The sequence below is a fragment of the Sciurus carolinensis genome, chromosome 1 (genome assembly GCF_902686445.1).
Source record: "Sciurus carolinensis chromosome 1, mSciCar1.2, whole genome shotgun sequence".
In the NCBI taxonomy this organism is placed as follows: domain Eukaryota; kingdom Metazoa; phylum Chordata; class Mammalia; order Rodentia; family Sciuridae; genus Sciurus; species Sciurus carolinensis.
The window spans coordinates 185,420,151-185,440,470 of NC_062213.1; the positions used below are offsets into that span (position 1 = coordinate 185,420,151).

The following is a 20,320-nucleotide window of genomic DNA, read 5'->3' on the forward strand; positions in this document are numbered from 1 at the left end:
CCCCTTCCACTTCCCTGGACCCTGGGCTCCCCCAGTAATGCTGCCAATCTAAGAGCCAGAGTGGGGAAGAGGTGGGGGCCTTGGTGGTCCTAACTGTGAGGCAGAGGAGGGCCTCTAGATTCAAGGGGGTCAGTGTGGGACAGAGCAGAGTTTGGAGGCTGCAAGGCTGGGGGGCGCGGAACATGGGTGGGGTGAAAGCTGGAAGAGGTGAGCAGGCAGGGATTTCTCCCAGGAGCCCTGAGGGCTGTTTCAAAGCTGGATTATTCATCCTTCCCTGTTTCACAGAGTCCCAGAGAGAACAGAGATGGCTTTGCCACCTCCCAGTTGGGAAATCTTTTTCTTTTCTTTTCTGGTTTTTTTTTTTTTTTTTTTGGTACCAGTGAACTCAGAGGCACTTGACCGCTCAGCCACATCCCCAGCCCTATTTTGTATTTTATTTAGAGACAGAGTCTCACTGAGTTGCTTAGCGCCTGGCTGTTGCTGAGGTTGGCTTCGAACTCACGATCCTCCTGCCTCAGCCTCCTAAGTCGCTGGGATTTACAGGTGAGCTCCACCGTGCTGGGCCCCAGCTGGGTAACCTTGAACAAGACGTTTCACCTCACCAGACTCTTTTCCCATTTGAAAAATAGAAATGAAAATATCTACCCTTGCTGTGAGTACCAAAGGCATCCACATAATAGTAATAGCTAATGAGAGTTAGAATTTACTCAGGGACACCCAGGTGCCAGGTGTTATCTTTCTGGGATGGGCCCCATGCCTGGCTCATGGTAAGTGTTCAGAACATGCTTGTGGGGAAACATTTGGATAGCAAGGAGGCTGATGGTGTGTAGACCTGAGTTCAAATCCTGCCTCTGTCCCTTACCAACTTCTTTTTGATTTATTTTTTATTTAGAGACAGGGTCTTGCTAAGTTGCGTAGGGCCTTGCTAAGTAGTTGAGGTTGGCCTCAAATCTGTGATCCTCCTGCCTCAGCCTCCCAAGTTACTGGGACTATAGGAATGCACCACCACACCTGGCACCAACTTTTTAATCTCAGAGAAGCAGCCTCTGGTAAATGGTGATGGCAGAGTAGCTGGCCAGGTTGGAAGAGGAAAGGCCTGTAAAGCACCTGTGCTAGCAGTGCATCTCTCCTTGTAGTCCACAAACACGGACCAAGTACCTGCCAATGCCAAACGCTGGGAGAAAGAGCTATTGGCCACTTGCCCACGGACGTGCGATCTTTGCATCCAAGTTGTTCTTGCCCAGGACCGTGTCTCCTCCATGTCGTGGGAGCCCAGGGTTTCCTGGGTCGTGGCTGTGGAGGGCAGGGGTACAGCCTGCCCTGGGAGGGCAGTCCTCTACCCCCGCCCTGATGCCACCGCCCCTTTGGCCAGATGAGGGTGGTGTGCACCATCCTGGTGCTGATCTGCTCATCCTCTCTTCTGGTTGTCAGCTGCATCTCATGGAAAATGTGCCACCAGAGGTCCTGGGTCACCTGTCCCAGTCCAACATCCCCATGAGGGGTCCAGACAAGCTACTCAAGAACCACAGTGATGGAGAGGGTCCATTTCTCTTTAACTGTTTGTCTCCTCATGCCAAACACCCAGGAAAAGCCCTGTCGTGTCTGCAGTGCACGAAAGTGGGACATTTGGATGTGCCGTTGAGGGGACTCTCTGGAGGCATTGAGGGATGACGTGCCTAACCGGATAAAGCCTCGCAAAGGCCACAAGCATGCTGCGTGGTCTCACTGACTTCCCTGACCTTGTTCAGGTTCTTCTGGACACAACTCACTGTCCCCCTTGGGTCAAGGAAGGTCCATTCTGACATGCCTGTGACCATGACCCTGAGCGACTGTGGGCCAAGACTGCCCCTGGCCTCACGCTGCTGCCCCGCTTCCCTGGGACCCCGAGCCTGGTGCCTCCACAGGAAACCTTACCAAGAAGCCGGAGCTCCTCCTGCAGGGACTGGACGGAGCTATCACTGGCTTCATCCCCACTGGGAGATGACTTGTCACATTATCCAGGGTTTGCGGTCCTTGGAGCTTTCCGCTTCTCATGTCTTGAAACATCCACGTCACCTGTGCTTGTCTGAGGTGATGGAGTCCCCAGAGGTGGCCCTCACACGGCTGATTTTAAAAGCCCAGAATTCTCACAGCTGCCCAAGATCTCAGCAGGGCTGCTCTGGTTGTCTTCCGGCCACAGGGTCACAGCTTCTTCCACTCATCCCATGATACCCAAGTGTGTCCCTTGTGCCAGGCACACCGAGTGCTGAGATCACAACAAATGAGACCCAGAACCAGGGGTCGGAACAGAACGATGACAACAGGGTAAGAAAAGTGCTTGGATGAGGCTCGTGGTCTGTGGGGCACAAGGCAGCCAGAGGAGGAGGATCAGGGAAGGCTTCTGAGACCTGGCATGGAAGCCGAGGGCGGGAGCCTGTCGGAAGGAAGGGGTGATCCAGGCAGAAGGGACAGTACGTACAACGCAGGGGCCAGTGAACTGGAGGCCGTCTCTGGTCTTATAAATAAAGTTTTACTGAAACAGCCATGTCCAGTCATTTAGTCATTTACGTATTTCCTGGTTGCTTTTGCTCTGCACAGCAGAATGCCGTAGTTGCAAGAGAAACCCTGTAGATTACAAAGCAAAAAAGGTATTTCCCTCTGGCCCTTGAAAGGGGTGCTGACCCCTCAGGTTAGAGGGTTTATGCTACTGTTGTGGTTTACATAGGAGGTGTCTCCCAGAGGCTCTCGTGTGAGACAATGCAAGAAGGTTCAGAGGAGAAATGATCAGGTCGTGAGAGTCTTAACCCAATCAGTGAACTAATCCCCTCATGGGATGAACTGAGTGGTAACTGATGTGGTGGGGTGTGGCTGGAGGGGTGGGAATCGGGCGTGGCTTTGGGTATATATTTGTATCTGGGAGTGGAGAGTCTCTCTCTCTCTCCCCCTCCCCCTCCCCCAACCCCTCTCCCTCTCCCTCTCTGCTTTCTGATCACAATGTGAGCTGCTTCCCTCTGCCACACCCTTCCACCGTGATGTTCAGTCTCACCTCAGACCCTGAGGAATGGAGCTGGCCTTCTATGGACTAAGACCTCTGAAACTGTGAGCCCTCAAATAAACTTTTCCTCCTCTACAGTTGTGCTGGTGGGTGGGTCTTTTTGTCACAGCAGTGAACTAGCTGACTAAAGCAGCCACGTCTTAGGGAAGAGAGCTGGAGGGCAGGAGCCGGACTTAAGTAGTAGACAGCTCATGAGTACTTTTCTTGAAGCCATAGTGGATTGGTCTGGAGCAGATACACCTGATTTAAGCTGAGATTATCAAATTCCTTCTCAGGAATTAACGTGGAATGTCAAGTCCAGAAACGGAGCTCAGTCACATTAATTTCTGTGAACCTCCACTACTGAGGCCCCCTCAATGGCCTGCTCCTTCCCCAGACTGGTGAACCGACATTTCCGTTGATTCAGAAGGCGCTTGCAATCAACTCCCCTAAACTTTAATTTTCATCTTCTGTCAAAGTAGTTTCCATTACTTTCAATGAAGAAAACTTTTCATTAAAGAAATGAAGAGAAATGAAGCTGGTGGTCCAATAACCATAGAATGTGAAACATATATAATTTCAAACTTTCTTATAACCAATTTAAAAAAGCAAAAGAAATGAATAAAATTAGTTTTGATAATATTTTAACCCAATGTGTAAAAATATTATCATTTCAGTTATGTAACCAATATTTAAAAATGAGATCTTCGAAAATATTCTTTTGAACCATCTTTGGAATCTGAGGTGTGTTTTACACACCTGATTCAGACTAGTCACATTTCAAATGCTCCACAGGCATAGGTTGGTCACTAATACAATGGACAACACAGATTTAAGTCCCTCAGGGTCACGTAGGACCTGCTATATTTTGAAAGTATTGGGCATCTCCTGAAGACATTCAAGCCAGGAAGTAATATGATCAAATCTCATTTAAGAAAATTACGCCAACTTCTACTTAAAGAATGAGCTGGAGAAGAGCCGAGAGGAGTTGGGGAGAAAGATCTGGACACAGTTGGAATGATCCAAAGGAGAGATAAGACACGGCGTCTTGACTTTGGTGGTGGCAGGGATTGGAGAAGCAGCTGGGTTCAAGAGGTGGTTAGGAGGCCACGGCGACCAGCCTCACCATCCCGGGCCCCTTGCCGTGCAATCTCCCACCTGTGTGCCTTCATGATCCTGCTCCCCCTACCAGATCCCAAATAGCTTCCTTTTTTCTATCCCTGGCAACCAAAAAGACAAATCCTTCCAGTTCTTGGAAGCAATATTCCTTGATAAATTGAGCTACTGGAGGGAATCAATAAAAAAAAAAAAAAAAAGTTTTCCTCCCTCATTCAATCTTCCGAATGCTCTAGCCCACACTTATGCCCCAATCCTAAAATATAAAAGCCAGGGACGATATCGGTGCCCCCATCCCAGTGGAGCATAAGCGGGAGGTCCGCCAGCAGCTCTGCGAGGAGCAGTACATCGGCTGCCTGGGTTAGGCAGACAGTTGCAAGGAACTGAGTGTGTGGTTTTGTTAAGACTGTTCAACAAACGCCAGAGAAGAAGGGCATTAGGGGTGAATCCTGGGGAGTGATAACACAGACTGGCCATGGATTTAAGCTGGCGTGAGAACCTTTTTCATGCTGTTTGTAGAGATTCCTGCTCTCCAATGCCACCTGTCGCCCCACTTCTGGACACTGAGCAGAAAAACACTTTCCTGTGCACCTGAGGTTAGACAGAGCCCTGTGCCTCGTTCTGGCCAATCAGATGGTAGCAGGTCCTGGCTGGAGCATTTAATTGTCAGTGATACCCTCCGAGTTCTCTTTTCTCTGGCACAGTAACCAGTATTACCTGAGGTGGCGGTTTTTCCATCGTCTTGGGTCTGTAAGGGAGTGCAATAAGCAGATCCCTCTAAAGACTCATAATGTTTAAAGAGCATGAACGAGAAATAAACCTTTACTGTGCTAAAGTTTGTAGTGTAAGACATTGAAATTTGGGGGTCTGTTCCTGCAGCCCCGCTTAGCCTATCCCAATATACGTAACTGAAAGAAAGGACATTAACATGGAGAGACATAATGAAAAATTCAGGATTAATAGATTTTAATTCCTGGTGTTGAAGAATCAATGAAGTCAGAAGACAAGAGAAAATAACCAGAAGTAATGTAAGTGTTTCTTAGAGAAAGAGATTCCTGGCAAGGTCAAGGGTACAGGAACATCATGTTGAAGGGCTGAGGTGGATAGAGAATAAGATCTTTGTAAAAGGTCAAAAATCTAAGAAGACAGAGTGTCGGATCATCTCTGTGTTTATCAAAACCCTCAAAGATTATGAGAGTTGAACAAGGCTGGAGAAAGTGACATCTGGACACGAAAAATCTTGTTTCTCTCTCTGTAACCAAAGTATGAATTCCACAATGGCAGGGACTTCTTTTTGTGCCCCGAGTGCCTGAAACAGTGTCTGATACAGATAAGGCACTCAGTGAATATTTGCTGGATTAGAGAGGGGCACACCACTGACCCTAGAGAGCTCCTTGGGTGCTCACTTCCTCCATTCTACTTTTCTGCAGTATTTCCACCCCAGACCACAGAGACTGTTTTCTCTTTGCCCAACCTTGAGTCTGCCCTGTTTATTTATCTCGTTACAAGAAATCTCCAGGAGCTGCTTCTCAAACTCTTCTCCAGCCACCTGAATGCTGGCAGCTCTAGAGAATGCCAACCCCCCACCCGGCCACATTACCGACCACGGGCACCATTCCCTTTTCTGCTTTCTCCTTAGTTACCACATTTGACTCCACTGCCAAATGTCTTTCATCCTTTTCCTAAATACGTCTCAAATTCATCTGCTGTCTTCGCCCCCACAACACCACCTGATCCAGGTTCTCATCATCTCTCCCCTGGCCGACCACAATGGTCTCTCCTAATCTTTCTGCTTTGTCGCTGTGCTTCTGATCCCTCTATTCATTATCTATTCTGTAACAAATTACTTTAGAATTAGGTAAAGTTTAAACCACAAACATGTCATCTCACTGTTTCTGCTGGTCAAGGATCTAGGTGTGGCTTAGTTGGATGCCTCTGGATCAGGGCCTCTCACCTGGCTGCAGTCATTCCTCGACTTGCCTGGGGGAAGATCCGTTTCCAGACTCACTCATGCAGCCGTTATAAGGTCTGGTCCCCGGTCAGAATCATTGATTTCTAGACACATAGGCCTAGCCACAGAACACCTCACAAGAGAGTTGATGTCTTCTCTAAGAGTAAGAGAAGGTGTCCAAGACAAGAAGTTGGTTTTTTATAATCTAATCTAGGAAATGACAACTGTACTGTTTTTTATGCTGGGGACTGCAATCCCCAGCCCTTTTTTATTTTTAATTTTTTTAGTTGTCAATGGACCTGTATTTTATTTTTTTATATGTGATGCTGAGAATCAAACCCAGTGCCTCACACATGGTAGGCAAGTGCTCTACCACTGAGCTACAACCCTAAACCTTATTTTTGATTTTGAGACAAGATTTTGCTAAGGTGTGGAGACTGGCCTCAAACTTGCAATCTTCCCTCCTCAGCCTCCCAAGTAGCTGGAATTGTAGGTATGGCCACAGGAGCTCTGCTAACACATCACTTATAACATAGTCTAATCATTAGAATTGGATTAATACGCCCAGCCGATACTCAGACGGAGGAAAGAGCACCAGGGTGTGGGATCACTGGGGACATCTCAGTCTAATTGCCACAGCCTCTCTCGGCCTCTAGTGCACCATCTAAAGGGCAAAGCTGGCCTCTTCCCCCCTACCACTTATAAAATGTTGCTTTGCTGATACAGCACATGACCCTCATAATAGTCCCCCAATCTCCAGTCTGTTCTCCCCTTCCATTCTGTACTCTAGTTCCCAAGAAAGAACTCTGAAGGATCACACTACTATTCCTTTCTAAGAGTTCAATTTTATTTTTTAATTTGATCTTTTTAGTTATACATGACAGTACAGCGTATTTTGGGATATTATACATACCTGGAGTATAACTTCCCATTCTTGTGGTTGTACATGATGTGGAGTTACACTGGTTCTGCTCATATAGGAACCTAGAAAACTTATGTCCAATTTATTCTACTGTCTCCCCTATTCCCAACCCCCTTCTCCTCTTCATTCCCCTTTGCCCAATCCAAAGAACTTCTATTCTCCCCCCAAACCCTTATTATGTTAGAATCTGTACATCATAAAGAATATTCAGACTTTTTTGTTTGGATTGACTTATTTCACTTGGCATATAGTCTCCAGTCATCCATGTACCAGCAAATGCCATAATTTCATTCTTCTTATGGTCAAGTAATATTCCATTGTGTATATAAACCATATTTTCTTTGTCCTTTCATCTATTGAAGGGCACCTAGGTTGGCTCTACAGTTTGGCTATTGTGAATTGAGCTGCTATAAACATTGATGTGGCCTCTCACTATAGTATGTTGATTTTAAGTCTTTGGGTATGCATGAAGAAGTGGGATAACAGGGTCAAATGGTGGTTCCACACCAAGTTTTCTGAAGAATCTCCATACTGCTTTCCAGAGTTGTTGCTCCAATTTGCAATCCCACCAGCAATGTATGAGTGATCCTTTTCCCCCACATCCTCACCAACATTTATTGTTACTTGTATTCTTGATAATTGCCATTCTGATTGGAGTGAGATGAAATCTCAGTGTAGTTTTAATTTGCATTTCTCTAATTGATAGAGATGTTGAACGTTTTTCATATATTTATTGACCAATCATATTTCTTTTTCTGTGAAGTGTCTGTTAAGTTCCTTTGTCCACTTATTTTTAAAATTTTATTTACTTATTTATATGTGGTGCTGAGGATGGAAGCCAGTGCCTCACACGTGCTAGACAAATGCTCTACCACTGAGTCACAACCCCAGCCCTCGCCCACTTATTGATTGGATTATTTTGTTCTTTGGTGTTAAGTTTTTTGAGTTCTTTATATATCCTGGAGATTAATGCTCTATCTGAGGTGCCAATGGCAAAGATTTTATCCCACTCTGTAGGCTCTCTGTTCACGTTCTTGATTGTTTCCTGTACTGTGAACAAGTTTTTTGGTTTGATACCATCCCATTCTTGATTTTACTTCTTGTGCTTTAGGAGTCTTGTGGAGGAATTCAGTTCCTAAGTCAACATGATGGAAATTTGGGCCTATTTTTTCTTCAAGTAGGTGCAGGATCTCTGTCTAATGCCTAGGTCCTTGATCCACTTTGTTCAGGGTAAGTGATAAGGGTTAAATTTCATTTTGCTACATATGGATTTCCAATTTTCCCAGCACCATTTGTTGAAGAGGCTATCTTTTCTCCAATGTATGTTTATGGCACCTAGTATGTTTGTCTAGTATGAGATAACTGTATTTATGTGGGTTTGTCTCTGTCTTCTATTCTGTATCATTGGTCTACATATGTCTGTTTTGGTGCCAATACCATGCCATTTTTGTTATTATAGCTCTGTAGTATAACTTAAGGTCTGGTATTGCGATGCCTTCTGCCTTACTTTTCTTGCGGAGAATTGCTTTGGCTGTTTGGGGCCTCTTATTTTTCCAAATGAATTCCATGACTGTCTTTCTATTTCTAAGAAGAATGTCATTGGAACTTTAATAGGAATTGCATTAAATCAGTATAGTGCTTTTGGTATTATGGCCTTTTGACAAAATTTATTTTGCCCTTCCAAGAACATGGGAGATATTTCCATTTTCTAAGGTCTTCAATTTCTTTCTTTAGTGTTTTAAAGAAATAATTTTTCTTTTTTAAAATATTTTTTATTGTTGATGGACTTTTTATTTATATATGGTGCTGAGAATCAAACCCAGTGCCTCACACGTGCTAGGCAAATGCTCCACCACTGAGCCACAGCCCAGCCCTTTAAAGAAATATTTTTTCAAGGCTATTGTGAATGAGATGGTTTTCCTAATATCTCTTTCAGTTGATTCATGAGTAATGTATAGGAACTCAATTGATTTATGGGTATTAATTTTACATCCTGCAACTTTGTCGAATTCATGTGTGAGTTCTAGAAATTTTCTGGTGAAGTTTTGGGTCTTCTAAATATAGAATAGTGTCATCAGAAAATAGGGATAGTTCTTTTCCTATTTGTATTCCTTTAATTTCTTTCTTCTAATTGCTCTGGCTAGAGTTTCAAAGACTATGTTGAATACAAGTGGTGAAAGAGTGTATCCTTGTTACAGTTTTTCTAAAAATGCTTTCAGATTTTCTCCATTTAGAATGATGTTGGCCTTGGGTTTAACATATACAGCTAATGTTGAGGTACGTTCCCACTAGCCCTAGTTTTTCTAGTGTTTTGAACATGAGGTGGTGCTGTATTTTTTTTTTTTGCATTTATCAGCCACAGTGATTTATTGCTGCTTTAATAATACAAGTGTACATCAACTGATCCACAGTCAAAAGTGGCAGGTCCCTAAGAAATTTACAAGCACTTTAAGTAAATCAAATACCTATTGTTTTGTTCAATCCAGCAGTCCTCTGTGTGGTGAAAAGAAGGTTAGTGACACACAGGGTCTCAGTAATGCACAGTGATTCTGATTGCACAAACTCTTGTTCCCAGTAGCATGCACTCACCAATAAGAACTTCAGTACAAAAAATGAACCCTAAGCACTACCTTTAAATAGAAACAAGATAGAATTCTGAATTTTTGTTTTCCTGAAGATCACTTAAAAGGGAAAAATCCAAAATAAAACAAACAACAGAATGCAAAACCACACAGAAATACAAAACTTTGTAAGAAAGCTCTTGCTATGACAGATCCAACATTGTTTGCACTGAAAATAAAAGTTTCCATCCACACTGAGGTGGGGAAAAGAAATCCCAAATCTTTCAAGGTAACAGAAATCAGAAAGGTAATACAATGAGAGAGAGAGGTGAAGGAGGGAGAGAAAGGAGGAGGGGAGGGAGAAAAAAGGGAGACATACCATCACAAAACAGTTCAAAATTTAATAAAAACTGGAAAGTAAGAACCGAGGTCTGGAGGGGAAGTGGGGCTATTGATGCACTTGGTGAATGGGCTTGCACAGGTCTGGCAGGGCGGCGGGCGCAGGTCCCTGTGTGGCATACCTCTTGGTCCACTGTCTGGCCATGTGGTCTTGCTCCGCTCTGTTGGCCTGTACAGTGTGGCAATGCTGCCCACCAGAGGGTTGGCAGGGTTGCGATCTATGAGAAGTGAGCAGGTGGAGAGAAGAACTTCAAGATGATTAGGGCTGGGCTCCAGATGTCTATCAGGATGCCCAGGGAGGTCACACCTTGGCTGTTAATATTACAGTAATAGATCCTTGTTCAAGAGGTAACCTTAGGGGGTTTAAATGGATAGCCTGGTGAAAAGGTAACGTCAAGAAAGAACACCCCTCCTTCATAGACAGGTCCAGGGGTCCCAATATAGTTGACCTCCATTCATAAATGTCATCTCCTTTGGGCCTAGCACTACAATTGGGAGGAGGGACCAATGTAATTTCTGCAAATTCCTTCTGAATTCTTTTAGCGCTAGTTGACAAGTTAGCAGCTGTTTTGTTGGATATTTCTCCCTCCTTTTTCTTGGGCTGAACTTGCTGTCTTTCTGGGTTTTGCTGAACACACTTTCCTGTTAGTCTCCATCAGAACTTCCTCCACTAGTCCTTGGACTGTCATCAACTCTCTGTGCCTCAGTGGACATTTTAGACTCCTCAGCGCCACTGCTACCACCCCTGGCCATTCCAGCTCTGGTTCCCTCGGCGGCTGCCTGCGGTTGCCACTGTGGCTGCCCCTGAGTCCTGGAAAGTGAAGCCACCACCTCCAGAGCCGCTGCCACCACCCCTGGATGCTGTATGAAAAAGTCAAATACTTTTTCTGCATCTATTGTGATAATCATGTGATTCTTTTCTTTAAGTCTATTGATGTGATCATTACATTTATTGATGTTGAACCAACCTTGCATCCCTGGAAGAACCCCACTTGATCATGGTGCACTATCTTTATATATATATATATATATACTGCATTTTGATTCATTGTATACAAATGGGGTACAACTTCTCATCTCTATGGTTGTACACAATATAGATTCACACCATTCATGTAATCATACATGTACATAGGGTAATACTGTCTGTCTCGGTCTACTATCTTTCCTTCCCCCACCCCCTCTGGCCCCATTTTCCTCTACACCATCCAAAGTTCCTTCATTCTTCTCTTGCTCCCCCCTACCATCACCCCCCTGTTATGTATCATCATTCACTTATCAGAAAAAAACTTCCACCTTTGGTTTTTGGGTTTGGTTTATTTCACTTAGCATGATACTTTCCAACTCCATCCATTTACCAGCAAATGCCATAATTTTCTTCTTCTTTATGGCTGAGTAATATTCCATTGTGCATATATACCAAAGTTTCTTTATCCATTCATCAATTAAAGGGCTTCTCAGTTGGTTCCACAATCTAGGTCTTGTGAATTGAGCAGCTATGAACATTGATGTGGCTGCATCACTATAGTATGCTGATTTTAAGTCCTTTGGTTATAAACTGAGGAGTGGGATAGCTGGGTCAAATGGTGGGTCCATTCCAAGTTTTTGAGGAATCTCCATACTGCTTTCCAGAGTGACTACACCAATTTGCAACTCCACCAGCAATGTATGAGTGTGCCTTTTTCCCCACATCTGCGCCAACACTTCTTATTGCTAGTGTTCTTGATAATAGTCATTCTAATTGGAGCTAAATGAAATCTTAGGGTGGTTTTAATTTGCATTTCTCTAATTACTAGAGATGATAAATACTTTTTCATATATTTGTTGATCGTCTACATATCTTCTTCTGTGAAGTATCTGCTGAGTTCCTTAGACCATTTATTGATGGGGTTCTTTGTATTTTTGGTGTAAAGTTTTTTAAGTTCTTTATAAATTTTGGAGATTAGTGCTCTGTCTTAAGTGTGTGTGGAAAAGATTTTCTCCCACTCTGTAGGCTCTCTTTTCATGTTATTGTTTCCTTTGCTTAGAAAAAGTTTTTTTACTTTGAATTCATCCATTTATTGATTCTTGCTTTTATTTCTTGTGCTATGAGGGTCTTGTTAAGGAAGTCTGGTCCTAAGCCAACATGATGAAGATTCAGGTCTACTTTTTCTTCTATTTGGTGAGAAGTCTCAGATCTAATTCCTAGATCCTTGATCCATTTTGAATTAAGTTTTGTACAGGGTGAGAGATAGGGTTTAATTTCATTTTACTGCATATGAATTTCCAGTTTTGCCAGCACCATTTGTTGAAGAGGCTATCTTTTCTCCATTGTATGTTTTTGGCACTTTTGTCTAGTATGAGGTTCTGTACTTATGTGGGTATGTCTCCATGTCTTCTATCCTGTACCATTGATCTACCTGTCTATTGTGGTGCCAATACCATGACATTTTTGTTACTATTGCTCTATAGTAGTTTAAGGTCTGGTATTGTGATACCTCCTGCATCACTCTTCCTGTCCAGGATTGCTTTGGCTATTCTGGTTCTTTTGTTCTTCCAGGTGAATTTCATGATTGCTTTCTCTATTTCTATGAGGAATGTCATTGGGATTTTAATTGGAATTGCATTAAATCTGTATAGTGCCTTCGGAAGTATGGTCATTTTGATAATATCAATTCTGCCTATCCAACAACACTGGAGATCTTTTCATATTCTAAGGTCTTCTTCAATTTCTTTCTTTAATGTTCTGTAGTTTTCATTGTAGAGATCTTTCACCTCTTTTGTTAGATTGATTCCCAAGTATTTTTTTTTTTGAGGCTATTGTGAATGGGGTTATTTTCCTCATTTCCCTTTCAGATGATTCATCACTTATGATTAAAAATGCATTAGATTTATGTGTGTTGATTTTATATCCTGCTATTTTGCTGAATTCATTTATTAGGTCTATCTAGAAGCTTTCTGGTGGAGTTTTTTGGGTCCTCTATAGAATCATGTCATCAGCAAATAGTGACAGCTTGAGTTCTCCTTTTCCTATTCATATTCCTTTAATTTCTTTGGTCCGTCTAATTGATCTGACTAGTATTTCAAGCGTGATGTTGAATAGAAGTGGTGAAAGAGGGCATCCCTGTCTTGTTCCAGTTTTTAAAGGGAATGCTTTCAGTTTTTCTCCTTTAAGAATGATGTTGACCTTGGGCTTAGTATAAATAGCCTTTACAATGTTGAGGTATGGTCCTACTATCCCTGTTTTTTCTAGTGTTTTGAGCATGAAGAGGTGTTGTATTTTGTCAAATGTTTTCTTGGCATCTACTGAAATAATCATGATTCTTAACCTTAAGTCTATTGATGTGATGAATTACACTTATTGATTTCCAAATGTTGAACCAACCTTGCATCCCTGGGATGAACCCCACTTGATTGTGGTGCACTATCTTCTTAATATGTTTCTGTATGTGATTTGCCAGAATTTTGTTAAGGATTTTTGCATCTATATTCATCAGAGATATTGGTCTAAAGTTTTCTTTCCTTGATGTGTCTTTGGTTTTGGTATCAGAGTGATACTAGCTTCATAGATTGAATTTGGAAGGGTTCCCTCCTTTTTTATTTTCATGAAATACTTTGAGGAGTATTGGTATAAGTTCTTCTTTGAAGGTCTTGTAGAACTCAGCTGAGAATCCATCTGGTCCCAGCCTTTTCTTGGTTGGTAGGCTTTTGATGGCTTCTTCTATTTCATTGCTTGAAATTGATCTGTTTAAATTATGTATGTCCTCCTGGTTCAGTTTGGGAGGATCTTATGTCTCTAGAAATTTGTCGATGTCTTCAAGATTTTCTATTTTGTTAGAGTGTAGATTTTCAAAGTAGTTTCTAATTATGTTATGTATCTGAGTGGTATCTGTCATATTTCCTTTTTTTATCACAAATTTTAATAATTTGAGTTTTCTCTCTCCTTCTCTTTGTTAGTGTGGCTAAGGGTTTATCTATTTTGTTTACTTTTTCAAAAAACTTTTTGTTTTGTCAATTTTTTGAATTGTTTCTATCGTTTCAATTTAATTAATTTCACTTCTGATTTTAATTATTTCCTGTCTCTACTATTTTTGGTGTTGTTCTGTTCTTCTTTTTCTAGGACTTTGAGATGTAATGTTAGGTCATCTAGTTGTTGACTTTTTATTCTTTTCTTGAATGCACTCCATGCAATGAATTTTCCTCTTAGTACTGCTTTCATAGTGTCCCAGAGATTTTGATATGTTGTATCGTCATTCTCGTTTACCTCTAAGAATTTTTTTATCTCCCCCCGATGTTTTCTGTTATCCATGCTTCATTCAATAGCATATTATTTAGTCTCCAGGTGTTGGAGTAGTTTCTGTTTTTTATTTTGTCATTGATTTCTAATTTCATTCCATTATGATCTGATAGAATACAAAGTAGTATCTCTATTTTTTTTTTGCATTTACTAAGGGTTGCTTTGTGGCATAACATATGGTCAATTTTTGAGAAGGATCCATGTGCTGCTGAGAAGAAAGTGTATTCACTCATTGATGGATGGAATATTTTATATATGTCTATTAAGTCTAAGTTATTGATTGTATTATTGAGTTCTATTGTTTCTCTGTTTAGTTTTTGTTTAGAAGATCTAACCAGTGGTGACAGTGATGTGTTAAAGTCACCCAGAATTATTGTGGTGTGGTTTATTTGATTCCTGGAATTGAGAAGGATTTGTTTGATGTACACAGATGCACCATTGTTTGGGGCATAAATATTTATGATCGTTACATCTTTCTGATTTATGGTTCCCTAAGCAGTATGAAATGTTCTTCTTTATCCCCGATAACTTTGGCTTGAAGTCCACTTTATTCGATGTAAGGATGGAAACCCCCGCCTTTTTGCTGAGTTCGTGTGTGTGGTAGGTTTTTCCCCATCGTTTCACCTTTTATCTGTGGATGTCCTTTTCTATGAGATGAGTCTCTTGAAGGCAGCATATTGTTGGGTCTTTTTTTTTTTTAATCCAATCTGCCAGTCTATGTCTTTTGACTGATTAGGCCATTAACATTCAGGGTTATTATTGAGATATGATTTGTATTTCCAGTCATTTGGGCTTATTTTTGGTTTTTAACTTGACTTGGTTTCTCCTTTGATTGGTTTTTTCTTTAAGATAGTTCCTCCCAAGGAAGGACTGTATAGAGGGAAAAGAGGGGTGGGAGGGGTGGGAGGGGTGGGGGGGAGGAAAAAATAACAGAATGAGTCAAACAACATTACCCTATGTAAATTTATGATTACACAACTGGCATGTCTTTACCCCATGTACAAACAGAGAAACAACATGTATCCATTTGTTTACAATAAAAAAAAAAGATAGTTCCTCCCTTTGCTGACCTACATTGTTATTTTTCATTTCCTCCTCATGGAATAGTTTGCTGAGAATGTTCTGTAGTACAGGCTTTCTATTTGTAAATTCTTTTAACTTTTATCATGGAAGGATTTTATTTCATCTTCCAATCTGAAGGTTAGTTTTGCTGGGTATAGGATTCTTGGTTGGCAACCATGTTCTTTCAGAGTTTGAAATATGTTGTTCCAGGCCCTTCTAGCTTTTATGGTCTGGGCTGAGAAATCTGCTTAAATATATATATTGGTTTTCCCGTATATGTAATCTGATGCTTTTCTCTCACAGTCTTTAAAATTCTATCTTTATTTTGTATGTTAGGCATTTTCATTATAAAATGCTTTGCTGTGGATCTATTGTGATTTTGTGCATTTGGTGGTCTGTAAACCTCTCCTGTTTGATTCTCCATTTCATTCTTCAGGTTTGGGAATTTTCTGATATTATTTCATTGAATAGGTTGTTCATTCCTTTGGTTTGTATCTCTATACCTTCCTCAATCCCAATAATTCTTAAATTTGGTCTTTTCATGATGCCCCATAGTTCTTATAGGTTCCATTCATGATTTCTTACCATCTTCTCTGTTTGGTCAACTTTATTTTCAAGATTAAATATTTTGTCTTCATTGTCTGAGGTTCTGTCTTCCAAGTGGTCTAGTGTGTTGGTGATGCTTTCCATTGAGTTTCTTGTTTGGTTTATGGTTTCCTTCATTTCAAGGATTTCCATTTGGTTTTATTTTTCAGAATCTCTATCTCTTTGTTGAAATGATCTTTTGCTCCTGCAAGTGCTCTTTCAACTGCTTATTGGAGTGATCATTCATTGTCTGCATTTGCTCTCTTATCTCCTCCTTTGCTTCATGAATCATTTTAATTACATATAGTTTGAACTTCTTTTCTGACATTTCTTCTACCATGCTGTCATTGGATTCTATTAATATAAAATATTGGTTTTTTTGGAACACTTTCTTCCCTTGTTTTTTCATGTTGTTCACATATCTTCCCCTCTAGCAGTGCAGATCTGGGATATTGCAGTTTTCCCCTATAGGCTTATAGTAACCCTACAAATTTCCAAAACCTCTTCTTTAAGGGGAGATCAATATTAGCAGCACCCAGTATAGACAATATGCAGTCCTAAACCAAATAGTCCCTATGAAGATGTTAACAACATTGTCATAATAAACAGAGAGGATGAGTTCAATTATTATCTACAGTATAACAAAGAGATTTGCAATGAGGTCTGCAGTGTCTAATGGAGGACAAAGAGGATGGGGAGGGGTGTAGGATGTAACCGCTAATGGGATAAGAAAAGAGTATATAGAAATTCTACATCATAGGAAGAGAGAAAGTGTAATCAAAAGAAGTTGGTTGTTAGCATGAGAAAAGGAGAAAGAGACTCTGAGGAAACAGGTAAGCAAAAGGAAAATAGAGTGTGCAAGAAAAAGAAAGAAAAACAAAATATTTCAAAAAGGAGAAAAAAACTACACTACAACAGTCATATAGTATTCAAACCTCCTATTCTTCAGTAGCCTGATGCATGAAAGGTACCTGACAATGAGCTTCCACTCTCCAGCAGGCATCTCAGGATAGGATTTGCCCCACCTAAAAATGAGAGCTTCCATTTCCAGGATAATCCAAGATGGCCACATTGGCTTCCAAACATGTTGGCAAATGGGGAGCTGCATCTCAGGGCATGGGTTCTGAATCTGTGTGGGGTGCAGTCAGGCAGGCGGGGTGTCCTGGAAGTGGGACACAGTTGGTTGGGCCAGTGGGCCTGGAGGTCCTGGCTGTTGTCCCCAAATGGCAGCAGCCACATGTAACCAAATCTGTGGTTACTGTGACAGTGGGCATCCAGGAAACAGCAGGCAGCTGGTGATCCACTGGCAGTCTTCAGTTGGTCTGCAGTCTACCAGCAGATGATCAGCAGGTGGACCTTCGGCAGTGGGTGATAGGTAGATAAAAGGCAGGTGATGGGCAGGTAAGAGGCAGGCAAATGGGCAAATGGCAGATGATAGGCAGCAGTCAGTGAGCAATCTGCACTCAAAAAGTAGTCAATATGCTGGCAGACTGGGGGCAATCAAGGTGAATAAATGAGGTAAACAGCAGGGGATCAATGAGCAGCAAAGACTGCCTCACAGAGAAACAGATTTTCCTCTGCTTGAAACCTGAGTTACAGAATGACAAGGAATGAAGCCTCCCTCTAATCTGCTATCTTGGATCCTTTGCACTATCTTTTAAATATGTTTTTGTATACGAATTGTCGGTATTTTATTGATTTTTGCATCTATGTTCATCAGGGATATTGGTCTGAAGTTTTCTTGATGTGTCTTTGTCTGGTTTTGGCATCAGGGTGATACTAGCTTCATATAATGCATGTGAAAGGGTTCCTTTCCATTTCATGGAATAATTTGAGGAGGACTGGTGTTAGTTCTTCCTTGAAGTTCTGATAAAACTCAGCTGAGATTGCATCTAGTCCTGGGCTTTTCTTTGGTAGGCTTTCGATGGTGTCTTCAATTTCTTTGCTTGAAATTGATCCGTTTAATCTGTTTTCCTTATTCAATGTGGGTAGGTCATATGTCTCTAGAAATTTGTCTATGTCTTCAAGATTTTCTATTTTATTAGATTATAAATTTTCAAAATAGTTTCTGATAATTGCATTTCAGTAAAATCAGTCATTTGTCATTTTCATCACAAATTTTAGTGGTTTGAGTTTTCTCTCTTTGCTAGCTTGGCTAAGGGTTTACTAATTTTATTGTTTCAAAAAACAACTTTTTGCTTGGTCAATTTTTTGAATTTTTTTGTTTCATTGATTTCAGTTCTGATTTTAATTATTTTCTATCTTCTGTTTTTGGTGTTGATTTTTTCCTCTTTTTCTAGGATTTTGAAATGTCATGTTAGGTTATTTATTTGGTGACTTTCTAACCTTTTAATGAATTAGCTCACTGCAATAAGTTTTCCTCTTAGAACTGCCTTCATAGTATCCCAGACATTTTGATATGTTGTATCACTATTTTCATCTACCTCTAAGTGTTTTTTATTTCATCCCTGATTTCTTCTGCTATCCATTGGTCATCCAACAGCATATAATTTAGTCTCCAGGTGATAAGAGTAGCTTCTGTTTTTATTTTTGATTTCTAATTTCATTCCATTAATATCTGATAGAACACAAGGTATTAGGCTTTGCTTTTTATATTTGCTAAGAGTTGCTTTGTTGCCTAAGATAAGGTCTATTTTAGAGAAGGATCCGTATGCTGCTGAGAAGAAAGCATTTTCAGTCACTGATGAATAAAATATTCTATATATGTCTGCTATGTCTAAATTATTAATAGTATTTTCTTAGTTCTATAGCTTTTTAAATTAGTTTTTGTTTGGAGGATTTATCCAGTGGTAAAAAGAGGTGTGTTAAAGTCACCCAGTATTATTGTGTTGTGGTCTATTTGATTCTTGAAGTTTGATGTATATAGATGTTCCATTGTTTGGGGCATAAATATTTACAATTTTTAGGTCTTGATGTATAATTCCCTTAAACAGTAAGAAATGTCCTTGTCCCTTCTGATTAACTTTGGCTTGAAGTCCACTTTATCTGATATGAGGCTAGAAACCCCTGCTTGTTTACCAGATCCATGTAAATGCCATGTTTTTTCCCATCCTTCTACCTTCAGTTTGTGGATGTCTTTACCTATGAGGTGAGTCTCCTGGAGACAGCATATTGTTGGGTGTTTTTTCACCCAATCTGCCTGTCTGTGTCTCTTGATTGATGAGTTTAGGCCATTTACATTCAATATTATTATTGAGAAATGATTTTTATTTCCTATAATCTTATTTCTGATTTTTAATTCGAATTGGTTTCTCCATTGACTATTCTTCTAGTGTAGTTCCTCCCTTTGCTGGTTTTCACTTTTATTTTTCATTTCTTCTTCATGAAGTATTCACCACTATTCCTTTGTATACACTATTCCCCTGGTCTGGAAGGCTCTGCTCAATCTCCCAGCTTTTCTACCTGGCCAACTCCTACTCATCCACCCAGACCCATGCTTCTGCCAAGTCTTCCCTAACCTGAGCTGACATGCTCCCTAATCAGACCTCATATGACACCCTGTGCCTTCCTCTAAGGTAACACTCATGCTATTATCTCACTTATATATCTCATAGAGCTCAAATTCAACATGTTCTTAAGTTTATTTCTACTGATTTTTCTATGAATGGGCTTTAGCAGAAAATGTACCTTGGTGTCATCCATTCTTCTCCCAGAAACCTTGCCCTTGGCCAGGGGCACATGCTATTGAAACCCACCAATTCCATCTGAGTTATTAAAATGCCCAGAGAGCAGCCATTTGGTGATAAGGTGCTACTAAGTAAATGCAACTATAAAGGCAACTGTGATCATCACAGGCTTCCTCTAAGCACAGGAAGAGGGCTGGGTGGGAAAAGAGATCGAGAAGGCCCTCTAGGAGAAGACGCTTCCCAACCTGTTCCACTGGTTACTACCTGTTCTCAGCAAATTATTCCACGACTAAGTCTCAATTTCCTGATTCGGGGGTCACCATGAGCCAGGTACTGTTCTTAGTGTTTTCAATACATAAATGTAGTTGATCCTTACAGCAAAGACATAAGGCTGGGACTGTGGCACAGTTAAGACCTGGCAGAACTCGGATTCCAACACGGCAGTTACAAGTCAGAGTTCCTGTCATAAAATCCACTCCAAGCCTGTGGGGATAAATCAAATCCAAGCCTGTGGGGATAAAAAGAAATGCGAGTCAAGGGTGAGGACCCGGCAGGGCAGACGGGGCATTCTTGATTGTTTTAAAATGCCAAACATCTTGGTCTGGAAATCAAGAGCTACTCCAAAGCCCCGGGTTTCCGCGTGGACTCAGCGGGCGTCTTCCTTCGGGGATGAAAGGCGACGGTTGAAGATGCCAACAGCTGCCAGCCCCCTTACTGCGCACCGCTTCCTGCTACTTCTAAGTGGGAGCGGAAGTAGCCGGTGGGCCAGAAGTCCACTTCCGGAACCA

At 41.3% G+C, this 20,320-nt stretch overlaps 1 pseudogene; it reads right to left on the reverse strand.

Annotated features, from left to right (window-relative positions):
- Window positions 1-10,011: 10,011 nt before the first annotated feature.
- LOC124965021 (ubiquitin-conjugating enzyme E2 E2-like) lies at window positions 10,012-10,676 on the reverse strand (annotated as a pseudogene).
- Window positions 10,677-20,320: the final 9,644 nt, after the last annotated feature.